The sequence below is a fragment of the Dermochelys coriacea genome, chromosome 11 (assembly GCF_009764565.3).
Source record: "Dermochelys coriacea isolate rDerCor1 chromosome 11, rDerCor1.pri.v4, whole genome shotgun sequence".
Classification (NCBI taxonomy): domain Eukaryota; kingdom Metazoa; phylum Chordata; order Testudines; family Dermochelyidae; genus Dermochelys; species Dermochelys coriacea.
In genome coordinates, this window is record NC_050078.2 from 185,089 (window position 1) to 197,677 (window position 12,589).

Sequence of the window (12,589 nt, forward strand, 5' to 3'; positions counted from 1 at the left end):
TGGGTCGGTTCCAAGGTCGACTTCCCCAAGTTCAGGAGGAGACCCAGCCACTCAAACTTGTACCTGACAGATTTGGAACTGCACCTGTGCCTCGGTGTGGCCCCGAGCAGCCAGCTGAGGTAGGGGTATACTTGCACCTGCTGGCGAAAGAGGAAAGCAGCCACGACCGACCTGCACTTGGTGAACACCTGGGAGGCTGTTGAGAGGCCAAATGGTAGGGGCAGTGAATTGGTAATGCTTGTGGTTGACCGCTCTTGTGGCTTCCCTTTCCTTCCCCGTCAGAAAGTCATTTTTCTGCAGGGAAGCAAAGAAAGCTGAGGGGCATAAATAAGGCTGCGATTTTTTCACAGAAGTCATGGAATCTGTGACTTCCAAAGACCTTTGTGACTTCAGCCAGCCCCCAGCTGGGAGCTGGAGGGTCCCCTGCTGCCTGCGGAGACAGAGAGCTGCAGGGGTGGCAGGGAGGATCCACTGCTCCCAGACCCACGGGCAGCAGGAGGGACAAAGCAGCAGCGGGAATCCCCACTGCCCACAGCCACCCCAGGCGGCAGGAGGGACTGGCACACTGCTCCCCACCAGCATGGGCTGCAAGAAGGACCTGAGCTACTCCCTGCCGTCACGGACAGCAGGGTGGATCCAGTGGCAGGGGGAATCCCCGCTGTTCACAGCCACCCTGGGCAGCAGGGGGCATCTCCGCTGCTCACGGCTGCCCCGGGAGGCAGGGGGGATGCAGAGGCAGGGGATCCACAGAGCTCCCAACCACCACGGGTGACAAGAGGGACCCCCAGAGCTCCCGGCTGCTGCAGGCAGCAGTGGGGACTCCGGCAGCTCCCAGTTGCAGCAGGGACAACCCTGGAGCTCCCAGCCCTCCCCCGCGACCCCCCAGCTGCCCAGGCTACCCATTTTGTCATAGGCATTTTTAGTAAAAGTCAAGGACAGGTCATGGGCTTCCATGAATTTTTCATTATTGCCCATGACCTGTCCATGACTTTTACTAAAAAATACCCATGACAAAAACTTAGCCTTAGACATAAATTCTGCACATCCACAGTGGTGCTGAATTCCCCCAGGAGTAATAAGTGCAAAATAACGCACACTGGAACAAATAATCCCTACCACACATGCAAAATACATACATACAAAAGCTAGCAAGAAATGTTAAGAGTAACAAGAAGGGTTTCTTCAGATATGTTAGCAACAAGAAGAAAGTCCAGGAAAGCGTGGGCCCCTTACTGAATGAGGGAGACAACCTAGTGACAGAGGATGTGGAAAAAGCTAATGTACTCAATGCTTTTTTTGCCTCTGTCTTCACAAACAAGGTCAGCTCCCAGACTGCTGCACTAGGCAGCACAGCAAGGGGAGGAAGTGACCAGCTGTCTGTGGAGAAAGAAGTGGTTCAGGACTACTTAGAAAAGCTGGATGAGCACAAATCCATGGGGCCATTCAAGAGTGCTAAAGGAGTTGGTGGATGTGATTGCAGAGCCATTGGCCATTATCTTTGAAAATTCATGGCGATTGGGGGAGGTCCCAGACAACTGGAAAAAGGCTAATGTAGTGCCCATCTTTAAAAAAGGGAAGGAGGATCTGGGGAACTACAGGCAAGTCAGTCTCACCTCAGTCCCTGGAAAAATCAGGGAGCAGGTCCTCAAGGAATCAATTCTGAAACACTTAGAGGAGAGGAAAATGAACAGGAACAGTCAGCATGGATTCACCAAGGGCAAGTCCTGCCTGACTAATCTAATTGCCTTCTATGACGAGATAACTGGCTCTGTGGATGAGGGGAAAGCAGTGGATCGGTTATTCCTTGACTTTAGCAAAGCTTTTGACAAGGTCTTCCACAGTATTTTTGCCAGCAAGTTAAAGAAGTATGGGCTGGATGAATGGACTATAAGGTGCATCGAAAGCTGGCTAAATCGTCAGGCTCAATGAGTAGTGATCAATGGCTCCAGGTCTAGTTGGCAGCTGGTATCAAGTGGAGTGCCCCAAGTGTCGGTCCTCGGGCCAGTTTTGTTCAATATCTTCATTAATGATCTGGAGGATGGCATGGATTGTACCCTCAGCAAGTCTGCAGATGACACTAAACTGGGAGGAGAGGTAGATATGCTGGAGGGTAGGGATAGGCTACAGAGGGACCTAGACAAATTAGAGGATTGGTCCAAAACAAATCTGATGAGATTCAACAAGGACAAGTGCAGAGTCCTGCACTTAGGACAGAAGAATCCCATGCACCGCTACAGACTAGGGACCGAATGGCTAGGCAGCAGTTCTGCAGAAAAGGACCTGGGGGTTACAGTGGACGAGAAGCTGGATACGAGTCAACAATGTGCCCTTGTTGCCAAAAAGGCCAATGGCATTTTGGGATGTATAAGTAGGGGCATTGCCAGCAGATCGAGGGACGTGATCGTTCCCCTCTATTTGACATTGGTGAGGCTTCATCTGGAGTACTGTGTCCAGTTTTGGGAGCAAGGGGTTGGACTAGATGATCTCCTGAGGTCCCTTCCAACCTTGATATTCTATGATTCTATGAAAATGATAGGGTCTAAATTAGTATTTACCATTCAAGAAAGCCATCGTCATGGATAGTTTTCTGAAAACTCATGGAGTCGTCATAGATAGTTTTCTGAAAACGTCCGCTCAACATGCAGCAGCAGTTAAAAAAGCTAACAAAACGTTAGGAACCATAAGGAAAGAGAGAGATAATAAAACTGAAAAAAACCTAATGACACCATATACATCTATGGTAGGCCCGCACCTTGAAAACCATGTACAGTTCTGGTCACCCCATCTGAAAAAAAAGATATATTAGAACTGAAAAAGGTTCAGACAAAGGCAACAAAAATTATTCGGGATATGGAACAGCTTCCATAAGAGGGAAGATTAACAAATCTGGAACTGTTTATCTTAGAAGAGACACAACTAAGGGGGGATATGATAGAGATCTATAAAATCATGAATGGTGTGGAGAACATGAATAAGGAAATGTGATTTACTCCTTCACACAACACAAGAACTAGGAGTCACCTGATAAAATTAATAGACAGCAGGTTTAAAACAAACAAAAGGAAGTACTTTTCCACACAATGCATAGTCCACCACTATGGAACTTATTGCCATGGGATGTTGTGAAGGCCAAAAGTATAACTGGGCTCAAAAAAGAATTAGGTCAATTCCCAGAGGATAGGTCTATCAATGACTATTAGCCAAGATGGTCAGGGACACAACCCCATGCCCCAACTGCCAGAAGCTAGGACGGGACTACAGGAGATGGATCACTCAAAGGTGCCTTGTTCTGTTCATTCCCTCTGAAGCATCTGGCACCAGCCACTGTCAGAAGATAGGACACCGAGCTAGATGGACCTCTCATCTGACCCAGTATGGCCGTTCCTATGTTCCTCCAGTTTTCTGGTACCTCTCCCATACGTTCATGACTTTCATGAATAATTCTCAAGGACACAATGTGACGTGCTGCACCTTGGGGGAACACCCTATACCCCCATGTCCATCCTTATAATATGATTATGTGGTATTCAATGCAAAGTGTGTCACGTCAAATGTCTTTGGAAGGCTCATGATGCACTGAGCATTGTTGTTACAGTAATATTATAATAATGTTAAAGGTTATAATTTCATGTATATAGTTATGAGGCTGAAAATGTATCCTCATGGTTTAAAACAAGCCCAGGCAAAAACTCTCCAAGAGCAGAGGGGCAGTTCACACCTCATCAGGGCATGTATGGGACAAACGCAACCTCACAGGAACAAAGGACACTGGCCTAGGCCGCAACAAAGGATCTGTTGGACTCTTGAGTGAGTCACCCCCCTTCCTTTGGTCAGTTTGGGACTACGATGAGGTAATGCTCACTTGACTCTGAAGGGGGGAGGCAAAGCCAAGAGGGAAGAAAGAACATGATAAAAGGGAGAGACACTTGCCATGCTCTCTCTCTCTCTCTCTCTTCCACCTCCATCTATAGACACCACCACCAAGCGACTGAAGTGCTGATCAAAGGGAAAAGCCTGACTGAAGGGCAACCAGCCAGCCTGTGACGAGAAGCATCTAAGTTTGTAAGGACACTGAAAGTGTTAAGATCAGCTTAGAATGCATTTTGCTTTTATTTCACTTGACCAAATCCGACTTCTTTTTGTTTTGACTTATCACTTAAAATCTATTGTTGTAATTAATAAATTGTTTTGTTTATCCTACCTGAAGCAGTGCATTTGGTTTAAAGCATGTCAGAGACTCCCCTTGGGATAACAAGCCTGGTGCATATCAATTTCTTTGTTAAATTAATGAACTCATATAAGCTTGCAGTGTCCAGTGGACATAACTGGACGCTACAGACAGAGGTTCCTAGGGTTGTGTCTGGGACCAGAGATATTGGCTAGTGTTATTCGGTTGCAAGTAGCTGAGAGCAGCTTACATGTCAGAGGCTGTGCGTGAACAGCCCAGGAGTGAGAGTTCTCATAGCAGAGCAGGGTAAGACTGGCTCCCAGAGTCAAGGATTGGAGTGACCTAGTAGATCACCATCCAGATAACACGAGAGGGGAATGTCACAAGCAGTAATTTAGTTAGCTAATTCCCCAGAGTGCATGTTGTTAGGATATAGATATTCAGGCCTGTCTGTAAAGGCCTCTACTTCAAGAATTTAGGTATATGTTTATCATTTAGCTAGTAATAGAGGTATAAAAGAAAGAATCAAAATCACTGTCTGCCTGCATAAGGGCATTCTCTCACTGAGACAGTCTGAGGCCCTATTCTTAAGCTCAGATCTTTGGTTTAGCAGTGAGAGCAGCCATAAGCTGGAAAATGTACGGTTATGTCCTCACACATTTCAAATCAGTCATATTGAAATAAGGCAATCTGGGGCTGTTGGAAAGGTGATTCAATCTATCATCTCCAGAGAAAGGGAAGAGCCTAGAAGATGTAAAAGGAAATTTAGTTTGATAGTTTTCTGTTTCTGTTCATCAATAGACATAGTAGGGAAACCCTTATGTCTTTATAGATGTAGTTGTAAAATCCTCACTTCTGTATTGTTTTGTCATTATAGTTCCCACTTTGCTATTGTTTATTTGCATGGTCTCTGTCTGGTTCTGTGATTGTTTCTGTCTGCTGTGTAATTAATTTTGCTAGATGTAAACTAATTAAGGTGGTGGAATATAATTGGTTAGCTATTCATGTTACAATATGTTAGTCTTGGTTAGGTAAATTTCAGTGAAATGATTGGTTAAAGTATAGCTGAGAATATTACTACATAGATTAGGGGCAAACAGGAAGTAAGCTTGGATTCGAAAATAAGGAAAAAGGAACTTGGATTTAAGCTTGCTGGAAGTTCACCCCAATAAACATCTAATTGTTTGCACCTTTGGACTTTGGATATTGTTGCTCTCTCTTCACGCAAGAAGGGCCAGGGAAGTGGGAGGGTGAAGTAATAAGCCCTCTAACACATCTGTTGCACTGTCTGGTTTATGGGGTTTATTTATGTTTTAATTAGCCAGGTATTCTTTGACCACCTCCCAATTGGTAGTTATTTTAACAAGATCTTTCTTCCTAATTTCTCCAGACTTCTTCTGGTTGAAAAGGTATTTCATATCTCAACTATTTCTGAAACATTATTAATTGCATCCCTTGCCTCTTTCAATCCCTAGGCATAACCCTAGTTATGAACCAAAACAGAGAAATGATACTGAAGAATGAGATACGGCAGAGGATGAACAGGAGGAAGAGTCAGACAGTCAGAGCTATGAGGAGAGGGTTAGGGAACAAGGTTGCTATTTTTATAATTTAAGTGATGTCAGTGTGCCTGACACTACTCGAAGTACTATGAGAAAGAGAGAGAATTTGCAGCCTCCTTCAAATCCCAATACAGACAGGCGACTTTCCAGAAACCAGGTAACTTAATTGACCGTTTATTGGAATACAAGATGAATACAGTGTTGTTGCCTTAGTAACAGTTGCTAAGCAACACATTTGGAGAGTCACATTTTACTGTCACACTCTGAAGAGCTTTGGGCACAGGTAAAGCACAGTGAGCCCCTTTCAATCTCTTTTCCTTAAACCCTAAAGGGGTCTCCTCAAAAGCATGTTCACCCCATCCTGCACCCCTTGTCCTGTATGTGTGTCACTCCTGGAAACTCCTTGGTTGGAGGTGCACCAGAGAACTCTGTCCCACAGGGTTTAAAAGGAAATTCAGAAACCATATCTATGTGACAGGGGCTTTGTGTAGTCATCTTGGAGAGGGGCCAGAGCCAGCCAACAACAGACATTACAGAACAATAAGGGGGCAGAGTCTGGCAATAGTTGCTCTTTCTTGGTTCTTTTCAATGATGGATCATATTTGCCCAAGTTACTTGAGATACTTGGGCCACAACCTATATTCACTATTCAGAAAGGATGGGTTACTCACCTGGTCGTAATTTGAACTATTCAAGATTTATTTTCCCTATGGTTAGTGCACTTCAGGTTACATATCTGCTCCACGCACCTAGGACTAGAGATTTTTCCCTAGCCGTGTCTGTTTTCTTGGGCTCCACATCAAAGAAATAAATGGGGCTGCCAGATTGCCACCATCTTAGTTCTTTCTCCACCCCTAACTCCCAGTAGAAGAAAACCAGGCAGTGAGGAAGGAAGGCAGGTAGTGGCACATAGGGACAACACATCTCAAAAACCTCAAACTACTACAAGCTGAGCAACCCAGCTTTCTCCGAGCGACTGTCCCTATGTGTAGTTCACTTCAGGTGATTCACCAGCAGCGTCTTTATAAGGAGGTGGTGGCTGGAGTCCTACGACACAACAGATTGCAGAACCGCCCTGCCCAGTACACAGTGAAGGTGCGACTGGAACTCCAAATTTCTATTCTACAGAAGTCAGCAACAGGGAAATAGGGATTTCTCAAAGGGAAATGATCAATGCTGCCTGAAGTCTAGTCAAATGAGTTTTCATGCTGCCCTCAAAGGAGATGTTAATCTCATAGCAGAGTTGGATGCACCCTGAGATTCATTTCACAGAATCATAGAATCGTAGGACTGTAAGGGACCTTAGAGGTCATCTAGTCCAGTCCCCTGCACTCAAGGCAGGATTAAGGATTATCTAGACAGCCTTTGGGAGGAAATGGCCTCTCCCCTTGCATATGTTCCATGAATGAGGCAAAGAGTTTGGGGCCTTTCAAAAGGATTTCATTTTTACCAAGTAGCCTGCAAGAGCCCTCTGCATGTCCAATGAGTGCCACCTCTCCACTGCTAGAATGAGGTTTAGGGTAAAACATTGGAAGAGGGATCCTTTGGTTGATGTCAGGTTTCAGAGTAGCAGCCGTGTTAGTCTGTATTCGCAAAAAGAAAAGGAGTACTTGTGGCACTAACTTCATCGGATGCAGTGAGCTGTAGCTCACGAAAGCTTATGCTCTAATAAATTTGTTAGTCTCTAAGGTGCCACAAGTACTCCTTTTCTTTTTGGTTGATGTGCAAGTCTGATACCATCTTAGGGATGAATTTAGGATGTAACCTCACAGATATCCTATCCCTGTGGGAAACTGTATGGTGGAGGGTCAGCCACAAGCATCCTTAGCTCCCTAATTCTTCTGACCGACATAACAGTGACCAAAAATGCTACCTTCACAGAAAGATGTAGTAGAGAGCGGGATGCCTGAGGCTCAAATGGAAACTTAGTGAGAATTGATAAAACAAGGTTCAAGTCCTGGAGTGATACCAATTTTGCCAACACAGAGAAGACTTAAATCATGCCCTTCAAGAACTGGGCCGTGAGTGGGTGTGAAAACACAGAGTAGGTGTCTATGGGGCGATGAAACACACTGATAGCCATCAGGTGTATTCCAAGGGAGCTAACAGATAGCACCCAGGATTTTAAGAACAAAAGGCAGTCCAATACATCTGGAATCTTAGACCGTAAAAGGGGAAATTCCTTGTCGGTTACACCGAAACATAAACATAAACCCATTCCACTTTGCTTCATAATATTTCTTGGTCATAGGTGCCGACTCCGTGAGTGGAGCACCAGCGGAGAAAAATTGGTGGGTGCTCTTCACCCACCAGCAGCTCCCCGCCCCGCCTCCCCACACCAGCTCACCTCCACCTCCAGCTCCTCCCCCTAGCTCCCAGAGCTTGTCTGGGATGATTTAGTGGGGGATTGGTCCTGTTTTGAGCAGGGGGTTGGACTAGATGACCTCCTGAGGTCCCTTCCAACCCTGATATTCTATGATTCTATGAAGCATGGCTGGGTTGGGAGGGCAAGCCCATCCTTCATTCTGGGTTAGTACCTGATGTACCAGGGGAAGAAGAGCAAAGGTCAGACACAGGTCAAGCCTCTTTGCTTCTTTCTCATGTGCGTAGACCTGGGTTGTCTCTGATGACTACGCTCGGTGGCCGCTGACACCACCACCAAGTTGGGAGGTGGGTGGGAGAATAAGTACTCTGACCCTTTTGGAGGTATGAAATACCTCTTTTCATCCCACTTGGACAGTGACGGAATCAAGACAGCCCTGGCATGTTTGAGGATGACATCATTAATAGGAAGCACCACTCCAGTAGGACACAAGCCATGGAAAATGTCTGATAGCTTGTGTGGTTCTTCCTGGACCTCTTCCAGGGGAATCTGAAGTGACCTTGACACTCTCTTGAGTCAGTCCTAGAAAGTCTTAGTATCATCAGGGTGTGGCAGGGAAGTTGGAATCACCACCTCACACAGGAAAAAAAGAGGACAATGTCACAGGTGTAGTCTTTCCTTTGCTTGTTGCTCTTCTCTCTCATGTTGCTGGAGTTGTGGCTCTAGAGTTGGTTGAGAAAGCTCCTCCTGTAACCTGGGAACCCCGGATATTCTTTGGTCCCTTGTGTCTGAGGTGGGTATACTAGGTGGTAGACTCGTGGAACTTCCAGAATTGAGGTACTGCCACTGCGGGCTCTCATAACCCCTTGGCACTGAGCCCCAAGGTGCTGGGCACCAGTGGTAATGGGTAGCAGATGTTCTCTGGTATGAGAGTTCTGAGATGATCTGGAGACTCCCAAGGTTCTGTCTTGGGTGAATCTGTCTGAGGTGAATCGATTCCTACCTATCAATCACCCTGATATCTGCTGGGAAAGCAATACAGCGGTGCACAGACAATCCAGGAAGTTTTTGGAAAGTGTAGGGGACAATTTCCTGGTGCCAAGTGCTGGAGGAACCAACTAGGGGAAGAGCTCTTCTTGACCTGCTGCTCACAAACCAGGAAGAATGTATGGGAAGTAAAAGTGGATGGGAACCTGGGAGGCAGTGACTATGAGATGGTCGAGTTCAGGATCCTGACAAAGGGAAGAAAGGAGAGCAGCAGAATACAGACCCTGGACTTCAGAAAAGCAGACTTTGACTCCCTCAAGGAATTGATGGGCAGGATCCCCTGGGAGAATAACATGAGGAGGAAAGGAGTCCAGGAGAGTTGGCTGTATTTTAAAGAATCCTTATTGAGGTTACAGGGACAAACCATCCCGATGTGTAGAAAGAATAGTAAATATGGCAGGCGACCACCTTGGCTTAACAGTGAAATTCTTGCTGATTTTAAACACAAAAAAGAAGCTTACAAGAAGTGGAAGATTGGACAAATGACCAGGGAAGAGTATAAAAAAATTGCTCGGGCATGCAGGAATGAAATCAGGAAGGCCAAATAACACCTGGAGTTGCAGCTAGCAAGAGATTTTAAGAGTAACAAGAAGGGTTTCTTCAGATATGTTAGCAACAAGAAGAAAGTCAAGGAAAGTGTGGGCCCCTTCCTGAATGAGGGAGGTAACCTAGTGACAGAGGATGTGGAAAAAGCTAATGTACTCAATGCTTTTTTTGCCTCTGTCTTCACGAACAAGGTCAGCTCCCAGACTACTGCACTGGACAGCACAGCATGGGGAGGAGGTGACCAGCCCTCTGTGGAGAAAGAAGTGGTTTGGGACTATTTAGAAGAGCTGGACGAGCAGAAGTCCATGGGGCCGGATGCGCTGCATCCAAGAGTGCTAAAGGAGTTGGCGGATGTGATTGCAGAGCCATTGGCCATTACCTTTGAAAACTCATGGCAATCGGGGGAAGTCCCGGACGACTGAAAAAAGACTAATGTAGTGCCCATCTTTAAAAAAGGGAAGGAGGAGGATCGTAGGAACTACAGGCCAGTCAGCCTCTCCTCAGTCCCTGGAAAAATCAGGGAGCAGGTCCTCAAGGAATCAATTCTGAAACACTTAGAGGAGAGGAAAGTGATCAGGAACAGTCAGCATGGATTCACCAAGTGCAAGTCATGCCTGACTAATCTAATTGCCTTCTTTGATGAGATAACTGGCTCTGTGGATGAGGGGAAAGCAGTGGATGTGTTGTTACTTGACTTTAGCAAAGTTTTTGACACGGTCTCCCACAATATTCTTGCCAGCAAGTTAAAGTAGTATGGGCTGGATGAATGGACGATAAGATGATAGAAAGTTGGCTAGGTTGTCAGGCTCAATGGGTAGTGATCGATGGCTTCATGTCTAGTTGGCAGTCGGTATCAAGTGGAGTGCCCCAAGGGTCAGTCCTCGGGCCGGTTTTGTTCAATATCTTCATAAACGATCTGGAGGATGGTGTGGATTGCACCCTCAGCAAGTTTGCAGATGACACTAAACTGGGAGGAGAGGTAGATATGCTGGAGGGTAGGGATAGGCTACAGAAGGACCTAGACAATTAGAGGGTTGGTCCAAGAGAAATCTGAGGAGATTCAACAAGGACAAGTGCAGAGTCCTGCACTTAGGACGGAAGAATCCCATGCACCGCTACAGACTAGGGACTGAATGGCTCGGCAGCAGTTCTGCAGAAAAGGACCTAGGGGTTACAGTGGATGAGAAGCTGGATATGAGTCAACAGTGTGCCCTTGTTGCCAAGAAGGCCAATGGCATTTTGAGATGTACAAGAAGGGGCATTGCCAGCAGATCGAGGGACATGATCGTTCCCCTCTATTCGACATTGGTGAGGCCTCATCTGGAGTACTGTGTCCAGTTTTGGGCCCCACACTACAAGAAGGATGTGGAAAATTGAAAGAGTCCAGCGGAGGGCAACAAAAATGATTAGGGGATTGGAACACATGACTTATGAGGAGAGGCTGAGGGAACTGGGATTGTTTAGTCTGCAGAAGAGAAGAATGAGGGGGGATTTGAGAGCTGCTTTCAACTACCTGAAAGGGGGTTCCAAAGAGGATGGATCTAGAACGTTCTCAGTGGTAGCAGATGACAGAACAAGGAGTAATGGTCTCAAGTTGCAGTGGGGGAGGTTTAGGTAGGATATTAGGAAAAACTTTTTCACTAGGAGGGTGGTGAAACACTGGAATGCGTTACCTAGGTAGGTGGTGGAATCTCCTTCCTTAGAAGTTTTTACGGTCAGGCTTGACAAATCCCTGGCTAGGATGATTTAGTTGGGGATTGGTCCTGCTTTGAGTAGGGGGTTGGACTAGATGACCTCCTGAGGTCCCTTCAAACCCTGATATTCTATGATTCTACCTTCGAGGTATCAGTCCCAGCTGGGGTCCCAGTGTCAGGAAATGAGGCCTGGAGAAGAGTGATGATTACAGGTCCAGGAGCAACAGAAGGTCTTCCAGAGCTGAGAAGCGAATCGGAGAAGATGGAGACATCTCCACAGCTCAGATCACTGAAGAGTGCACCGGTTCCAGCAGCACTGATGAGGGATTTGGTGCTGAAGAAGCAGTCCCAGTACCAGAGGGTACGGCAATTTTGGCCTTCAAAGAAGTCCTGGTCCAGTCCTTTCTAGTACCGGACAGTCCCACTCTGGACAATGAAGCTCCTAATGACTTGTGCTGAGATGGGTACTCCTGCCTCTTGTTAGAAGGCTTGAACAGGGAACCTTCCCTCTTGTTCTTTTGGAAACATTTATATCTCCCTTCTCCATCTGCCCTGGCTCTGATCTCCAGAGTCTCTCGGAGCCAGAGGTGGGGAAAGGTCTTGAAACCGCCCAGAACCAAAGAAGAAGAGGAGTCACTCCTACCTTCTTCAGGATGATGTATGAGGGAGGGGAGTCTCCCCAGTCAGAAGTTGTTCCCGCTTTCATAGTTTCTTCTATGAGGGAAATTTCAGAGCCAAAACTCCCTGGACTGCGTAGTTCTATTTGGGAAGGACTTGCAGATAATGCAGCTGGAAAGGATGTGCGCGTCCCCCAGGCAGTACAGACAGGCATCGTGGTAGTTGTGACTGGGAAGAGCTTGTGGCATGCATCGCAACTCACTGCCCACAACCATCGGCAGGTCCAGCTGGAAGGCATGCAGCAACAGCTTCCCTTCCACAAGGGGGGTTCCAAATAAAGAACCGAACCCCGAAGGCAGGTGTAGTCAACAGGCAGATCGTGAGCCAATCTGGACTGCCAGACGCTTTTGAATAGATCCCAAAATCTATTTACTTATTATTGTTGATTTTTTTATTATTATTTTTTCTTGAGTCTGGACCTTGACAAAAAATAATTGATTACCCTTGCCCTAAGCTATCGCCTAACTAACCATACTATAGAGCTAGCTATTTAAGAATTTTTTAAAAACATTAAAAAAAAATATTTATAGAAAAGCTGAAGTCAGCACAAGCACTGAAGCTCCACCTTAGA

The 12,589-nt window shown here is 46.3% G+C and overlaps 1 protein-coding gene across 1 annotated transcript in view; it reads right to left on the bottom strand.

The window, feature by feature from the left end:
• Window positions 1-12,589, bottom strand: part of LOC119863454 (unconventional myosin-X-like) — a 257,129-nt gene that overhangs the window by 178,332 nt on the left and 66,208 nt on the right. The window lies entirely within an intron of this gene.